This window comes from Canis lupus, chromosome X, assembly GCF_048164855.1.
Source record: "Canis lupus baileyi chromosome X, mCanLup2.hap1, whole genome shotgun sequence".
Lineage (NCBI taxonomy): Eukaryota > Metazoa > Chordata > Mammalia > Carnivora > Canidae > Canis > Canis lupus.
This window is the reverse complement of record NC_132876.1, coordinates 104,027,748-104,046,713: the sequence shown is the minus strand read 5'-3', so window position 1 is coordinate 104,046,713 and position 18,966 is coordinate 104,027,748.

The following is an 18,966-nucleotide window of genomic DNA, read 5'->3' as shown; positions in this document are numbered from 1 at the left end:
TGAAGTTCTAACCCCAGGTACCTGTGAATATGACCTTATTTGGAGATAGAGTCTGTGCAGATGATCAAGTTAAGATGAAGTTTTTAGGGTGGGCTCTTACCCAGTATGACTGTATTCTCATAAATGGGGGAAATTTGGACTCCAAGTCAGATAGACATGCAGGGAAACACCATGAGAAGATAGGAATTATAGAATTATCCATAAGGATAAACTAAGGAATTATCTAGAGCTAGAGGACAGGCCTGAAACAGATCCACCTTTACCACTTTCAGAGAGAGTGTGGCCCTGCTGTCACTTACATCTCAAACTTCTAGCCTCCAAAACTGTGAGATAATAAAAATCTGTTGTTGAAGCCACTCAGTTTGTGGTACTTTGTTATGGCAGCCCTGGCAAGCTACTACATTGGCTGTGCTTGGGAATCAGCTGAAGCTTGGGTACTTTTTTTCACGGGTTACACTGCTCTGACCTTGGCAGTTGAAAGGTATCTGGAGAAGTGGACTGGCCAGGCAGAAGCAAGGGACTGAGGTGATGTGTGAGTAGATAGTGTTTTGGAGTGGTGACACATGCATAAAGCATGAGGAAGAATCATGATGCAGAATAGCAAATCTGTTGATGGTGAGAGGTGTTGACTTCATTTGGGGAGTCAAGTGTCGATCGTGTGCTCTCAGTTACAGTGTAGAAAGTACCAGGAAGGAACTTGACCTCAGCTGTCCACTGTACCCCACCCCATCACTGCTCCCACTGTCACCTTGTGATGGTGGGATGGGTTGTTGACTATCCTTCCTCATGAGACTTAGATTTTTTATGATATACCCTCTTTGAATTCCTTGTGCTGTCCTGGAAGCCAGAATTACCATAGGTGTCTCAGCACTCCTATGGTAAAGGATCTGTTATAGATTCAAGGTCATATGTAAAAAAATTAAAAATGTTTGGCACAAAGTATAATTTGAATAGAGGCATAGATTTCCAGCACAACTACGTAGAATCAGACAGCAGAGGTATGTGTGTCTTAAATCTTGGAGGTGGTTGTTGAAAACTTAAAAGTTCTTGACAAATTTGAGGTTTTTTTGTGATTTTTGTAGTATGCTTGTTTTAAAAAATCAATTGTCTTTCTTCAGAGACACACGTTGTGTTACTCTATTGCCAAATATTTTATACTGCTCTGCTCTATCAGGTAGGTTATGTGTTGGCAAGTGTAAATAGCACTGGACCTAAGTGTTGCTGCACACACAAAAATACCCCATGTATATAAACTTCAGTAATGGGTGAGGGGAGCCTAAAACTGTTATTATGAACTCATCAGTTAATCCATGGATCAGGAATTCGTCTTTTAGGAGCATTATTTTTTTCAAAAGATTAGTCTGATAGAGAATATATTGTTTGGGTTTTTTTGGCTGTGTGTGTATGTGTGTGTGTGTGTATAGATGATACTTTTCTCTAAATATAACTCACAGGATATTACCTCAACAGGGAATTGATTTTACGTGCAAAATCTCAGAACCAGCCAGAGTTGTTGTAAGCTTGTTAATTAATGGGAACCTAAGAACTGAGAGTCTGTGTGTGGGTATGCACATGCACACGCCCATGCCCATGCACACAGGATTTCAGAGCCTGATACTTTTCTGTAAAAAATAACATGTGATTTTTACTAGAACCATCCCTGGCCTTAAATATTGGTGTCGTTTCTCTGCAATCATTATGACTAGAAATGTCCCAGTGCCAGAGTATTCTGCTGGGTAGGGAGACAGGTGTGTACCTGCATTTCTGCCTCTTCTGGGTCTAGCGAATCCTTGTGGAGTACCAGTCAGCCCATGTTGGTCACTGAGGCTTTTGGCATCTTCATAGGATTGTTGAGGAATGATTCTGCAGCTTGCTAGAAACTTTTAATCTGGTTTATTCTTGGGGAGTGGCTGTCAAAAGGCAGCCACTTCAGGAATGAGGTTGGATGTGTCAGGCCCTGTGATAATAGGACTGGTTGTGTGGGACAGCCTAGATTTTCCTGGAACCTAACAAGTTCAACCGGAACTGAATCACTTTGGGGGAATGAAGCAAGTCTAATAGCTGTTTGACTTCCTGGGTTCAGCTAGCTATGAAGCTTCCAATTTACCTGGCAGTGCGCATTGAATAAATAGAAAAAAAAATGTCCAAAATTTCTATCTCTGAGTTAAAATTCCCAGAGAAGTACTTAGCTTTCCAGGAGTCCTCTCCAAATTGTAATAAACCACCTGTCTTCAGCAGAGAGAATCCACAGAAGTAGAACATTGGCCAACACAGCTACTTGTGTTTAATCTAATTCCTTACTCTAGTCTCCTCTCTGAACCCTATGTACAGGTTAAGTGGTCACCTTGTTACTTAGTTGTTATGAGGTCATCCTTAGATGTCTTGAGTTAAATTTGTTTTTTTTTTTTAAGAGAAATGTCTATAATAAACTTATTTAAAGATGATTGGAAAAAAAGATAACAAAGGTCTACTTAGAATCTGTTTAATACAAGAAAGAATTTTAGGAACTTTGCAATCGAGTACCTAGATTGAGAACTGATTTTAAGGAGGCATCTATCCTTTTTCCTTTTTTTTTTTTTTTTTTTTTTGGAGAATTTATTTATTTATTCATGATAGAGAGGCAGAGACACAGGCAGAGGGAGAAGCAGGCTCCATGCAGGGAGCCCGACGTGGGACTTGATCCCGGGTCCCCAGGATCACACCCTGGGCTGAAGGCGGCGCTAAACCACTGAGCCACCCAGGCTGCCCAAGGAGGCATCTATCCTACATGGGATAACAGGGGTTTCATATTCAAACAGAAAGGGAAGGAAGTGAGGCAGACTGGAAGTAAAATTTGAGGGATCTGATGTAATCTTTAAGCAGAATATCCTGATTGCCAGGTATTTGTATAGTATGCATCTCTTCAGTTTTTCCTTCTTCTTTTCTTCTAGCTATTTATTTAGAATGTTACTGCTAACTTCTTGCGTCTCCTGTATCTGTAAATGTCAGTAGCCAGGGTGTGATACTGTGACTTGTAATCAGAAATATATATATTGATCTCGGCCCCCGACTCCTGACACAGCCCTTGTGAAACCCTTGTCATTCCCTGGATGAGAGAAGTGTCTTTCGCTCAAAAGAGGGAACACTCGGTGGGCTCCTGCATGAGAGCTGGTCACTAGACAGACCAAACCATGATTAGAAGCTTGGATTTTCAGCCTTGCTCCCATTCTCTTGAGAAGGGATAAGGGCTGAATGTAGAGTTGATGATCGATCATGCCTATGTGATGAAGCCTCCATAAAATCCCCAAAGTTGCAGGGTTCAGAGACCTTCTGGCTTGGGGAGAAGCACCCCAGGAGAGGGCATGGCAGTTCTGCACCCCATTCCACACACCTTGCCCTCCATGAAGCTTTTCCATTTGAATTTTCATCATTTTCCTTTATCATCTTTTGTAATAAGCCGGTAAATGTAAATAAATTGTTTTTGTAAGTTCCGTGGGCCCCTCTATCAAATGATTCATCCCTGACACGGGTGTCATAGGAACCTGTGATTTGTAGCTGGTCAGAAGAATAGGTGACAACCTGGATGTTGAACTTTAGTGTGAATTCCAAGGAGGGAGTCATCAGAGCCTTCAACCTGTAGCTAGTTGGTCAGCAGCATAGGTACCAATCTCGGCTTGGGACTGGTGTCTGCAGTGGAGGCAGGGACAGTCTTATAGGACTGTGTCATCTGATGATATGTCCAGGTAGATAGTGCCAGAATTAAGTTGAATTGTAGGACACTCTTCTTTTGTCACAGAACATTGCTTTTTGTGGGGAAAACCACTCACTTATTTGGTGACCAGAAGCATGTTTTGTGTAAGTAGTGAAGGAAACTCCTAGCAAAGAAAGACATAGTAGGGAAGAACTGCGTTTCCCCTCCATAAGTAGAAAGCTGAGTTTTTTATTTTTACTGAGGTCAGCATATTTGAAATCCCAAGGTTCAAAACTGCACTTCAGTGTAATGTGCACCATGATAGATCACAGAGATGGTCCCTCCCTCCCATCCTTTCCTCTGAGCTAATAAAAGATAACACAGTAGCTTCTCCTGCTGTTCCTTGTGATAGAAATGTCTGTGGTTTTTCCTAAATCTGGGCCAAAAATACCTTCCTTTGGGGCAACTTTGGGATATCATGTGATTGGCCCTCGTGTTGATTGAGATTTGTCCGTGTATTTTATGGTGCAGTGGATAAGATACTTTGCAGTGATGTTTTCATATGCAAAAATTGTGACTATTTTTTCTGTAATTCACCTTCTTTCCCTTTTAGGCCCTCACTCTTTCCAGTGGCAGAAAATAATGCAGTCAGTTCTGGACAAGTGGTTATTGAAGTTTTGAATGCACTTACGAATTTTCTCTTTTCCTCTTCCTTTTCAAGATGGCAGCCAAGTTCCAGGGTTCATATAGTGTTATGGCTCTGGGTGGTAGTTGGTAATGAGTTGAGAATGGTGATGGGGGAAGTGGCACCAGGCTGCTCAGCTGGGGTCGCAGGGCCTACACTGGTCACTACTCAAGTAGACTGTGCTATTTGTCTTCTGCTGCGGTCACTCCTCCTCACTGGCCTCAGCCAACTTGTGTGTGTTCTCACTGGTGCTCTGGGTTTCATCACGACCACATGGGAAGATACTGGCCTTTTACCCAGGATGTGCAGTGGTGGCAGGGAGCGGCCCCAAGGTTGCAAAGCTGATTCAGGCCAATGGCATTTCATGCAGTGGTGGCTCAGGGAGCTCAGAGAGGCCCTATGGACCGAATACCTTCTCTTCTCAGCTCTCAAAACCTTGTCTTTGGGTTTTATTACATTCTCTTCATCTCATGGGTTCTACTATGATAACGAGCACTCTTGCAGGGTAGTCGTAACCTCACGTCCTTACAGCCTCAATTTCTGGTGCTCTGGGGGTCATAGGGTTACAGGGAAGTACAGGATGGGGTGAGATGTTATGGTAGAGTTGCTAAGCTTATCAGAAAATGCTGAAACAGTTCATTCTACCACAGGGGGTTACCCAGTGGACTCAGAGAGATCTCAGCTGCTGTGGGGAACGAGCCTGTTACCAGAAACAGAAATACATAGAAAGGAATAAATGTGTGGATGTAGATGGTGTCCCATAGAGGTATGGCTTTACTTAGAAGGTGGGATAGGCTTTTGTAGCAAAGAGTCAGGTTCACAAGGACAGGGAGGAGGGGCCCAGCACTCTGCTCAGGGATGAAAACAGAGTAAGTAGAAGATTGCAAGTTAAGACTGAGGGTACGTGTTATTTTGAGGTATCACACACATATACATGCACACATGTGTGCTCACAAACATACATACATATACACATGCACACACATTTTTTGATAGTAAAAATGGAATTTTTGCCAATTATATTTGCCAGCTTGTTACTGCTGGTGTGCAGGGAAACTATTCATTTTTTGATGTGTTTATAATATAAATATAGCTTACCTCTCTATTGAGTTTTTTTTTTTTTTAAGATTTTATTTACTTATTCATAGAGACACAGAGAGAGAATGAGAGGCAGAGACACAGGCAGAGGGAGAAGCAGGCTCCACGCAGAGAGCCCGACGTGGGACTCGATCCATTGTCTCCAGGATCACACCCCGGGCTGCAGGCGGCCCCAAACCGCTGCGCCACTGGGGCTGCCCTCTCTATTGAGTTTTAATAGTTTTTTTTTTATTTTTCTGAAAAATTGACAAAAGACAAAAGTCAATTGTGTAAAAAATTATAAATTTACATCCTTTCTCTAGTTTACCTAAAATTGTGGTAGTTTTTATTTTATAATAGGAAATGCTAACAATTAGCCTTGATCTCTTGGTGTGTATGCAGGTATACATGTAGTTTCTTATTGGAAGAGAGTCTTCGTATTAAACAGTCCTTGAATTCCTGGAATAAAATTTGTTTTGGAGGATTTTTCTTTTAAGATGTTTATTTTAAAATAAGAGTGCATTTTATATTTGATTTGTTAATGACTTACTTAATGATTTTTTTTTTTTACTTAATGATTTTTATCGAAAATATTGGCTTGTTGGGTTGTAAGAACGTGTGTGCTCCTTTGGCAAAGCTTTAGAATCAGAGATGTATGAGATTCATAAAATGACTCAAGAAGCTTTGCCTTCTTTACTCTGATCAGATATACAATAGTCTCACGTCATCTGCAGTTTCTCTTTCTGTCCTTTTGCTTCCTGTGGTTTGTTACCTGTGACCTAGAAGCCCCGTGATCCTCCTCCTTGTAGTCTCACTTCAGCACAAGAAGAAGAAAGGTGAGCACAGTGCAGTAAGGTATTTTGAGGGAGAGACACACACACACATTCATATAACTTTTACTAAAAGTATATTGTTAAAATTATTCTTTTTTATTGTTAATCTCTTCTTGTATCTTAATTTATAAACTATCATGCATATGTATGTATAGGAAACAACCGTGTATGTACAGTTGACTCTTGAACAACATGGAAACACCTCCACACAGTGGAAAATTCTCATATAACTTTTGACTTCCCAAAAACTTAACTACTAATAGCCTGTTTTTGACCAGAAGCCTTACCGATAATGTAAACAGTTGATTAACACTTATTTTCTATATTATATGTATTATATATTATATTCTTAGAGTAAAGTAAGCTAAAGAAAAGAGTTTGTTCTTAAGAAAATCCAAAGGAAGAGAAAATACATTTACAGTACTGTACTGCATTTACCAAAAATAAAAGCCACATATAAGTGCACCTGTGCCATTCAAACCGATGTTCTTCAAGGATCACCTGTGTAGGGTTCAATAGTATCCTCAGTTTCAGGCACCCACTGGGGGTCTTGGAATTTATCTCCTACAAAGAAGTAGGGGGGAACCGCTGTAGTTGATAAAATGAAGAAATTATCTGTTCTGTGTGACATTGAATGAACATGAGTATGAAATTGGGTTTTTCAAGTACTTCATAGATACTTCAATTGATTTAATTTTTTTTGTTTTATAAGATTTATCTCCCTTATTCTTTTTAAAGAACATGATTTTTGTTGTACTTATCATCTGCTTTTTCAGTTACCATCACCAACTTTTTTCTTCTTTCATTGGGCATTTTGTTTTTCTATTTCTTGTTTCTTGAATAGACTGGCCCTTTGTGTGCTAATATGTATACTTTCCTCTGAGGTTGACTTTGGTTGCCTTCCATAGTGTAATGTGTGCTTGATCTAATTAGCTGAAGAGACAGTATTTTTGGTTTTGATCTTTCCTCTAACTGAAGAGTTTTTTTTGATAGCAGGTTTTCAGTTTGTGAATAGATGGACCTCTTTATCCTTTGTTTTGAAAATTTATTGTTTTATTGATTGCTGTAAGAGAATGTGGCCTATATAATTTCTAATTTTATAAGACTTTGTTGAGTTCTTAGTGATAGAGTAAAATTTTATAAACATTCCATGTTAATTTGACATTTAAGTTTCTATTTTGGCGATACAGTATTTTGTATATTTATTAATTGGCTCATTCAACTATTCAAAAATAATTAGTAATGCTAATCACACTAAGGGAGTCCCAAAGAGTCTTGATTCTATACTTTGATAATAATCCAGCTACCTATGATATTTTCCCATAGGCTATGCCCCATGAATTCATAAATTCTGGATTTGTTTATTATAAGCAACCAAGACAGGGCAGATGTACCTTGTGAAAAGCATTCCAGACTCTGTCAGCAAATGCCATTGATGTATAAAGAGATTTGGACAAATTCTTTATTTTTCTCCATGAGAAAGAGAGGCTGGAATATGGATAAGCTATTACTATATTCTTTCCCAATTGTTAAAAAAAAATTTCAAATAAAGAAGGGGAAATGTTGAAAATCTGGAAATAAAATTCCAGATGCTTTCAAAACAAATTGAAAGCTGAAATAAAGGTAATAAAAGGACATAAAGGCTAGAATACTAATTAATTCTTAGCAGTGATAGAAAAATAGAGGCTAAAATATCTAGTACTTCTAGGGCACCTAGGTAGCTCAGTCAGTTAAGCATCCAGCTTTTGATTTTGGCTCAGGTGATGATCTCAGGCTTGTGAGAACAAGCCCTGTGTCAGGTTCCACATTCAGTGCAGAGTGTGCTTGAAATTCTCTCCCTCTACCCCCCCTCTGGTGCATATGCTCAAATAAATAAACAAATATCTATCTATCTTTCTTTCTTTCTCTTTCTTTCTTTCTTTCTTTCTTTCTTTCTTTCTTTCTTTCTTTCTTCTTTCTTTCTTTCTTTCTTCTTTCTTTTCTTTCTTTCAAAAAAATACATCTGATACTTCTTATCTCAGTTCCCTGCTTTACCCCTACCCTCTTGCCACCATGGCCTGCCTACCCTTTATTTCTTATATGTGACAAGCTTCTTTTCTCCTTTCCCTTTGCCTCATTCCTCTCTGCAACATCCTTTTCTCCTATCTTTAATTAACTAAATCCTTCTTTTAAATGATAGTGCAGTATGATGAGGGAGACTGTACACTCTGAAGCCAGGCTTCATGGGTTCAAGGCTTACCTACACCACTGAAGAGTGGGGTTATGTAGCTTCTCTGTGCCTCAGTTTTGCCGTTTGTAAAGTGGAGATAATAAACTTCCCTCCTAGAGTTGTGAGAATTATATCTATGAGTTATTCTTTGCTTTTGTTTTTTTCTTTTTCTTTCTTTTTTAAAAGATTTTATTTATTTGCGTGCGAGAGAGAGCGCATGGGGTGGGAGGAAGGGCAGAAGGAGTCGGAGAGGGAGAAGCAGACTCCCAGCTGAGCAAGGAGCCAGATGTACAGCTTAATCCCAGGACCCTGGGATCATGACCTGAGCCGAAGGCAGATGCTTAACCGACTGAGCCACCCAGGTGCCCCAAGCTTTTGTTTTTTCAATGTGGAAATTAACTCACTCTTGGCAGTGCCCACCAAACTGATTAGGTAGATGTTGATTGTACTCACCTAATTTCATTATCTGGAGAGTGAAAAGCATTCTAGAACAAGTTGGTATTATTACTAAGTGCTATATCAGCATATCCTTGATTGTACCTGAAAGTGTGTTCCACTATCTTCCTCGTGGTTGGATGTCAACACTAATACACTGTTACCTTAAGCTTTATTTTTATTCTCAGGGGCAATGTTCCTTAACAAAAGACATATTGTATAGGTTATTGTAAGCTTCATTAATCTTGACCCTGACTACCCTTTATAATTTGGATCAACATTTATTGACCAACATGATCCAATTGACTCATTTGGATTCAGTCAATATGATCGACCTACTGTTAATCTCAATGGAAGTCAATAAATTTATATTCAGACATTAATGACTTATTAGATTGAAAGCTTTATGAAGCAATTCAAGGCAATATCTTGTTAGCTACATTAGTTCTGTCATTCATTTGACTTGGAGGTTCTGGCCTTGGGTGAGTAGAAGGTTGAAGGCAGTTTAAGCAAAGTTTTGGAATCAGATTGAATTCAAAGATGCGCTGGCAGAGCTTTTGACATCAAGCATTGCAAGCCACGGAACCTGTAAGGCTTCATAGGCCAGCTTTTTAAGATGGCGAGACTTTCAGCACATTTATTTTAGGAGACCTGACAGAGTAAAGGCATTTGTGTACAATTTTTTTTTCTGTGCCTTTTGTTTTACTCTCAGTACTTTTTCTTTTTTAAAAAAGATTGTATCTATTTGAGAGAGAGAGAGAGTGAGTACAAGCAAGGGAAGCGGCAGAGGGAGAAGGAGAAGCAGACTCCCCACTGAGCAAGGAGCCTGACATCAGGCTCGATTCCAGGACCCTGAGATTATAACGTGAGCCAAAGGCAGATGCTTAACTGACTGAGCCACCTAAGTGCCCCACTCTCAGTACTTATCAATCAGAATACTTAGTTTTGTTTCTCCTGAATCCACCTCCTTTATGCATTGTTTATGATTATGAATATACATTATTCTCAGTAGGGCATTGTGATTTGAATAGTTTCATGCATTTGCTATCGATAGAGAGTTGGCCTTTATTATGTTTCCTTACCTTTGCCTCCCAGAACATTGCTTTGTGTATAGTATTTGTCAAGCCACCAAAAGAAAGACATCAAAAGAGAGATTAGTCGCTTCTCTGTAGTTCTTTTTCATCATGTTATACCATCTGAAATAAGGTATGCTTATTTTACTACTTTTGGGGTATGGGCGTGGGGGAGGGATGTGACAGTTAATAAATGGTCTTTCTTTCAATGTGTTTTTGAATTTGGGAAAGAAAGCAAATCACCCCAGAATCAAATCAGAAATGTAAATAAAGCTATCAAGTGAGCCTTGCAGTGTTTTCACAAACTTCTGCCTTCTACAGAACCAGTGGTTCTCAACTAGGGGCGATTTTACTTCCCCAGCAGACATTAGACAATGTCTGGAGACATTTTTGGTTCACACAGTTGATGTAGGAGGGTGATGCTACTGGCATCTGGTGGGTGGAGGCCAGGATGCTGCTTAATATCCTACCATGAGCACAATGGCCGCAACAGAGTGACCCCAATCCAAATGTCACTAGTGCCAAGTTGGGAAACTCTGATTTAGAGGAAGCACCGTACCTTTGGTTTTAGCTCTCTGGCCATTCAGAAGGAACATCCCAGATTCGTTTTCCCAGCTAACTCACGTTATGCAACCCTGTGTTAAAATTCCAATCTGTCTGTGTCAGCTGCACTGCAGTCAGCCTGCTTCTCGGTATGAGGGAAATTGTTTTCCACTAACTGATGACCTCAGCTTAGCAGTTCCTCTTCCAGCAACATCAAAGCTCACAGTCAGCCTTGGTGCAGCAAGTACACTTTTGAGTGGCTTTATGACATATAAAGACCCTCTTTGGCATTCATACTGTGCTGCTCTATTGTTTACAAGCTAGCAGTAAATTATTTATGGATATTGCCAGAGATAGGACTCACTTGCTCTCTCTTTTTTAACCCCAAAGCTATTTTTTTATTTGGTGGCAAGGTTTTATGTTAAAGCTATTTGGCGGGGGTGGGAGTAGGAGGTGGGGAGGGGTATGTCCTTTTTTGCATTTATGTGACAGGTTTTATGGCACCAATCCCATCCACTTTTTTATTACTTGAGACTTGTTCTGGAAATTATTAACTACATCATGAGCTCAACAGATAGTAATTTTTTTCCCTTAGAATTACCATTTTAACATAATTTCAGGAGGGCTCTTCATGAGTCATTAGGAGAAAAATTCTGAGAAAAATCTCATTTTGGATCTAATGCAAAGCAAAAGATCTTTAGGTTGCTTTGGAGCACTGATTTATAATGAATTTATAAATGGATAAGATCATAAGTGTATGAGAGTGTAGGGTTGGTTTTTTTTTTTTTTTTGTAGTAATAAAGTGATCACCAGAGGAATCGTGTAGAATATGCAATTATTTTTGCCAGCATCAGTGTTCTTCAGTTCTTTTTTTTTATAGGCAGAATATTATTTCCATTTGAGTTTTACACTGACATATTCTCAACCACTGCCTCTGATTTTGGGGACTTTTTTTTTTATCTTCCCCCAACTGCTAACATTTTGTTCTTAGATTTGCCAGGCATTTATGAGATTGACTATTTTCTAAAAAACAATGTACTGAAAGTATATGTAAAAGGCAATGCTAATCAGAATGCATAAGTTAAACAGAATCCCCCAGCTCTCTCTAGTAGATCTTTGCTTTTTTGGGGGCTGATAAATGAACAATTATAAATTAAAGAATGGCTTATTAATGAATTAACAGGAGACAAACTACCAGATGTCAATAAGAATGTCCTTCCTAGTGGATTTCGTTGTGGACTGAAAGTTTGTGCCAGTAGTTTAGGCTCTAAGGAAACTCTGAAACCTGGTTAGAAACAGAATAGAGACAGTGTATACTTGGAATCAAGTCATTTGTCCCTGGGTATGATAAAGCCAATGGCAACATGGAAAGAAGGAACTAAAGAAAAGATAAGCATGGTAATATTATTTTTAATTGATTTCTTTGCTTTATAGATGCATCCTATTAGAGCAGTGGAATTTCCTAGTTTTAGAGGTTGGGTTAAATTAAAAACACAACATGAATCTCTGTAGATTTCTGCTGTAGAGAGGTTTATGGGGTCATCTGGCCTAGTGCATTCTTTAAGAATCTTGGTTCTGGCATGCAAATAGATTTTATAGCTTGGACTCTTTTCTTGAGGAGAAAGTACAATTTGTGGGTAAGAACTTGAAAAAAGTCAGTCTCATGAAAATTGCATTTCTCAACTTGCATACATAAGCCAATATATAAGGTTGGTGTCTGGTATGGTTATAGGGCTATAGATTGGGGCCTTCAGTAAAAAAGAAGACAAAGCGAAGCAAATGAAATAGAAAAATACCCCAGCAACACAATAATAACAATAATAAAAACTCAGGTTTAATATTTTTAATACGTTGGAAGACATTGAGATGACTGTATATCCTGGTTTGACTGTTGATTATTTCTCACTATCAAAAACATTCCTGTTTAGATGAGAAAGTAAACAATTACCCAAAGAAACATAGATGAGCTCTTTGTTTGAGACTACTTAACTGATTTTCCCCTCTTTTCTTAAGGTGATTAAGTTCACCCAAACATCCCTTTTTGAAAGTGTTCCCCTCACAAAGATAAACCATCTTTGATATTTTACATGACTTTTTAGACCAGTTTTTACAATTCTCTTGTATTTAAGTGATTTTAATTATTTCACTGGGTTCTATTAAATGAAAGGTTCTAATTTAGTTTTTGAGAGTTATTTCTTCTGTCTTTGCAAGGATTTATAGTTTTCCTCTGTGTAAAAATACTAATTAATAAATGGTTGCTTAAATGATTTTGGGAAAAAGATTTTTTAAAGAGCTTATGTGGAAAAATTGTATTTAAGATGGCTGAGACTATCTGTTACAGAATCCACAGTTGTGTTTGAATCTGTGGGTCTTAATTTAATCTTGAAGGGGAGCAGACTTTGCCACCCCAAAACATTTTTCTTTGGCATTGAGATTAATTGGAGCTGATTATTCTTTAAGAAGCAGCAGACATAGGAGAGTCTCTGAAAACTGAGTAGAAGTTACCCTTTTGTAAGAGACATTTATAGTTATATTTGTAAAGGAAATCTCCATTCATAAGTGTGACTCCCTCTCAGTACCAGGTAGAGAAAGAGGACTCTAAATCTTTAGAAACTCTTGTCATTGGAGAAGGCAAGGACTTAAATCTACATAATAACTTTACCCTTGTCTACTCTGCTTTTCCTGATAGCCTCCTATAGCTACCTACCTGCCCCTGCCCCAAAACATCTTCTTTTGTGTTGTGGAGATGGTATTAGTTTGGTGGTGTGGGCCATTTTGAGGAGTTGCTTAGTTTTCTGGGGTCTCTCCCATGTACACAGGAGATAGACATGTTATTAAACCTCTGTTTGTTTTTCTCCTCTTAATCTATCTGTTATTACAGGGGGTCTCAGCCAAGAATCCAGAAGGGTAGAGGGAAAATTATTTTTATTCCCCTACAATCTCATTTCATTACTACCCTTGAGAGTCTGGTAAAAGTGAAGATTATCTTTGCACACAAAAATATTATATACCCATAACATTTTCAAGTGATTTTGTTGGGCTCAAGAAGCCCATGATGCCCTTCAAAGCATTTTAGTTTCAGAAACTCACCCCCAGACATGCGAAGCTAGAGAGTATGAATTGTATTTTTTCTTTCCTTTTCTTTTTTTCTACTCCTACCTGAATCTCCAGCAATTTTTTTCACTTTTCTCCACTAACATGTTAATTGTTGGGAAATGTTTCCCACTCTGTAAACCTTGTAGTGGATCATTGAGCAGAAGCCCCAGCACTTACATGCTCTGTGTCCTGGGTGATTTGCATAAGCCTCTTTGAGCCTCACTTTCCTCATGGGTAAGACACAGAAACTTCATGGAGTGACAGATGCCCCTTAGCTCTGTGGAGTCATGATCTTTAAGTCCTCTCAACTACCTACCCACAGAAAGTAAAGTTTCCCATCAAACCATCCTTGGTGCTGATGAAATTGAGTTACTCTATTATTTGGTCTTGTATAGAGATACATGAATTACCTAGGAATTACTCATTTATGTCACATCTGTTCATGTTTCCTGATAGGCAGGGCTGGTGTGCTTTAAGAAAAGCCATACTATCTCATCCTAATCAAAACCAATGTATTTTTCCCACTGGCCATGGTTTATTGTCTAAAATTGCCATAGTTCCACATAATTCTCACTTTCTTCTTTAGGTTAGAAATTAACTAGACTTTTCAAGACAGTTGCCAAACAGAGGCCTAGGGAACTAGAATAAAGATTTTAAAGATGATGAGTGGGTCAAGACCATGTTTTGTGGTGAAGAGGTGAAGAACACGGTGAACATAAGGAAAATACTAGCAGAAGATGACCAGAAGCTATGGAGTTAAGAGATAGGCCCCAAATTGTTAGATCATCTACAGAAAAAGATCAAAGACAAAGCTCGCACATATCATAATGGTACTTGCTGGCCCGTTAGCCCCTTCTACTTTTAAACTTTCTGAGCCTCAAATTACATACATTAGTTCAATAAGAATGTTGCATATAGCAGAGAAATAAATTGCATTGCTAATTTGATGTCATTTTACCTGAGGCACCCTAATATGATACTAATTTCTGAGTTGGGCCCAAAAGTCTGTGCAGTACACTGGAAACAATGTGGACAGTGGATCAAAGATAAGGGATCATTTTCCACCTCTGAGCCTTAGTGTTCTCATTTCTCAAATGCAAATCCTTTTACTACTTTGAAGTGATTTTTGCATTAGATGACACATTTGGGGAAAGTGGCTAGTTTAGGAACAGGCACATAATTGGCACTAAATAATTACCTCAAATGTGAGATATATTGCCTTCAAATAAATAAAGTTTCAAAGGTGACTAGGAAGTTTGGTTTCCTATAGATTAAATTATTTCCATTTCTCTTTAACTTGTTTATTTATTTTATAGTGCTTTTCAACTTGGGCACGTACCAGTCACATTTTGGGCTCTTAAAAAACATAGATACCCATGACCATTCTTCATCTGTACTTTTACAAGTTTCCCTGATGGTTCTAATTATGTTCTTGTGAATTAATCCAGGTTTCTTGAATATTTGGTTTTTACTCCCTTTCTTTGGTTGTCTTTTTTTTTTTTTTTAAAGATTTTATTTATTTATTTGAGAGAGAGAGCAGGAGCAGGGGGCAGGAAGAGGGAAAGGGAAAGCAGACTCCCCACTGAGGACATGGAGCTCCATCCCAGGACCCTGAGATCATGACAGGAACTGAAGGCAGCCACCCAGGCAGCCCCCCTTCTTTGGTTTTCTAATTTCTAAATAGCCAAATGGAAATGAGAGTGAAACTACCTATTCAAAGGTAACATCACCACCACCACTGTCTATGACTGTAGTATAATAGTGTTCATAAGACTTATTTCATGCGTTAGTGCTCTTCCAGCATCACTTTGCACAGGTGATGGTGAGCTCGCTTTCATCCTTTTCTGCTTCTACTGATGATGCTGAGTTATAAGAAGGATTCATAGTCAGATATGATTGGTTTTCTGCAGAAACCTATTGTTACTTTGAATTTAATAGAAATATTTCATATATGGTTATTCATGTAAATTCGTTCTCTGATAAACATCAAGAGGACGTTCTTGATAGGACATTCAAAGAGAGGCCTTTTTGGTTCTTAAAAAGCTGTGGTTGTGCTAAGGATATTTGAAGATCAGATACCTGTTCTCAAAATACTGCTTCTGCACTTTTTTTAAAAAAGTGACTCAAATATCTTAAAGAGGTAGACCCAGTGAAGAAAAACACCATTACTCTTGGTAATATAACGACTAGAAAAGTATTTACCTTTTCTATATACGGAGTAACTCTGCTTTGGTGAAGGCACTTGAAAATAGAATTAAGCACAGGCCAAAAGATTATACATGAAACTTTTCGGTACTTTAAATGTTTTTATTATTTCCCTTTGCCTGACTTGGGCAAGATTATAATTATAGCATTTTATTTTTGTTTAGTTTATTATTGTTCATGTGATAGGTATGTAAGTAAAGCATTTTTTATTACAATCATTTAAAAAGCATAGTATTTTTAAACCTTTTTATTATAGAATTATTCAAACTTATACCAAAGTAGAGGGAATAATGGGTCAGATTCCCATGTAACTGGCTTTTTTCAATTTTCACTATTTTGCCACTTTTTTCCATTTATGTCCTTCTTTTTAAGGGGTATTTTTATTTATTATTATTTTTAAGATTTTATGTATTTATTCATGAGAGACGCATCAGCAGAGACATAGGCAGAGGGCAAAGCAGACTCCCTGCGGGAAGCCTGATGTGGGACTCCATCCCAGCACCCCGGGATCAGGACTTGAGCCAAAGGCAGATGCTCAACCACGGAGCCACCCAGGCACCACTAGGGTATTTTTAAATTTTAGATACCATGTCATTTCACGCTTGCATATTTCACTGTATGTCTTTTACACTTACTGCTTGCTCTGTAACATACCGCCCTAGTACTGAGTACATAATTCTGTGATTTGATCTGGGTTCAGCTCTGTGAATTACGTCTGCTCTGTGTCATGTCTTTTGGACTTACTCCTGCATTTTCCACTGGCTGTCAACTACATTTGGTCTGGCATTTGGTAGTGGCTGCAGATTGGAGCACCTTGATTTTTGTCTACATGACCTCTCACCTTCCTGTAAGCTAAACGTGGCTTTTTCATAGCAAAGTGACTTCAGGACTCCAGAAGAGAGAAAACAGGTCTCATAAGCTCTGGCCTTGGAAGTCACACACCACCACTTCCTGCTGCATTCCACTGGTGGCAGGAAGTCACAGAGCCAGCCCTGATTTGAGAGGAAGGATGTGGACTCTACATCTAGATGAGAGGAAGAGCAGAGTCACACCGTGCAGAGGCATGTGGGCAATGAGAGGAATTGTTATTGTCGTTTTTAAAACAAGACTATTTTTAGAGCAGTTTTGGATTCACAGCAGTATTGAGCCAAAAAGTACAGAGAATTCCCATATACCTTCTGCCCCGGCGCATGTGTAGCCTCTCCCAGTATCAACATCCCTCCCCAGAATGGTGCATTTGTTATGATTGATGAACCTGCATCAACACCTCATTATCACCCAGAGTGCATAGTTTACATTAGGGTTCACCCTTGATATTGTGCGTTCTGTGGGTTTGGAGAAATGTATCACATGTATCCACCATTATAGTATCAAACAGAAGTTTCACTGCCCTAAAAATCCTTTGCACTCTACTTCTTGATGCAACCCCCCCCAAAAAAAACCCTGGTGACCACTGATATTTGTACTGTCTCCATAGTTTTGCTTTTTCCAAGAATGTCATATGCTTGGAATCCTACGGTTATGCAGCCTTTCTAGATTGGCTTCTTTCACTTAGTACTATACATTTACGGTTCCTTCATATCTTTTTATGGTTCAATAGCTCAATTTGTTTTTAGCACTGAATAATATTCTGTCGGCTGGATATACCACAGTTTACCCATTCACCTACTGAAATATGTCTTGGTTGCTTCCAAACTTCGGCTGTTATGAATCAAACTGCTACAAACATCAATGGGAAGGTGTTTGTGCAGATGTCAGTTTTCTACTCCTTTGCTGGATGGTATGGTAAGCCTGTGCTTAGTTTTGAAAACACTGCTAAGCTGTCTTCAACTGTGGCTGTGCCATTTTGCTTTTATAAGCAAAAAATCTATCCTAGCACATCTAACTGATCTCTTGTTCTTAATAGCCATGCCACTAAAAGAGTTAACAAATTCAACAGTATTTTAAAAAATTAATTTATTTTAATTTTGTTTTAGTTTACATATAGTAATTTTGTATGTATGTGTGTGTGCATGTGTACACTTTTCTGAATTTTGACAAATGTACAGAATTCTCTAACAGTCACCAGAATCAGCATACAGATCAGTTTGCTCACTACCAAAAATTCCTGTGTGCTGCTCACTTGATATCAAACCCTCCTCGTACTCCTAACCACTAGAAACTACCAATTTGTTATCAATTTCTATAGTTAGGCTTTTTTCAGAATGTCATATAAGTAAAAATTGACTGAAGGTAATCTTGTGAGTCTGTTCGGTTTCACTTAGCATAATGCATTTGAGATTGATCTGTATCATCAGGTGAGTCAGTAACATGTTCCTTTTATTTTTTGCTGAGAACTAGTCCAGTTTTAGGATGTACCACAATTGGTTTTTCCATTCTTCATTTGAATGACATTTAGGTTTTTCTAGTTGTGGGAAATTGTCAATAATTAATAATTATTAATAATTATTGACATTAATAATAATTATTAAATTACTACTACTAATATTTATATACAGATTTTCATGTGAACATAAGTTTTGGTTTCTTTAGGGTAAATACCTAGGAACTAAATCATATGATAGGTATATCATAGGTTTAAATATAAGAAATAGCCAAACTATTGGGGCTAGTGGGTGGCTCAGTCAGTTAAGCATCTGACTCTTGATTTTGGCTTGGGTTGTGATCACAGAGTTATGGGCTCAAGCCCCTCTTTGGGCTCCATGCTCGGTGTGGAGTCTGCTTCAGATTCTCTCTCTCCCTCTCCATGTGCTCCTACCCCACCCAGCTTGTATTCCCTTACATGTGCACTCTCTCTCCCAAATAAATAAAATCTAAAAAAAAAAAAAAAATAGCCAAATGGTTTTCCAGAGTGGCGCTACTGTTTTACATTTTCATAATGTCTGAGAGATCTAGTATGTTGTTCTCACCAGCACTTTGTCAAACTTTATCAATGTTTGTTTGAGCCATTCTAATATAGGGGTATGTTATTGTAATTTTAATTTGTATTTCCTGATGTCACGGTATTGAGTATCTCCGCATGTGCTTATTTGCATTACATGTATCTTCTTCAGTGAAAATATATGGAAGATATATAACGGGTAGAATTTTTGCCCATTCTTAAAATTGGTTTTTTTATTATTATTATGTTTTGAGACTTC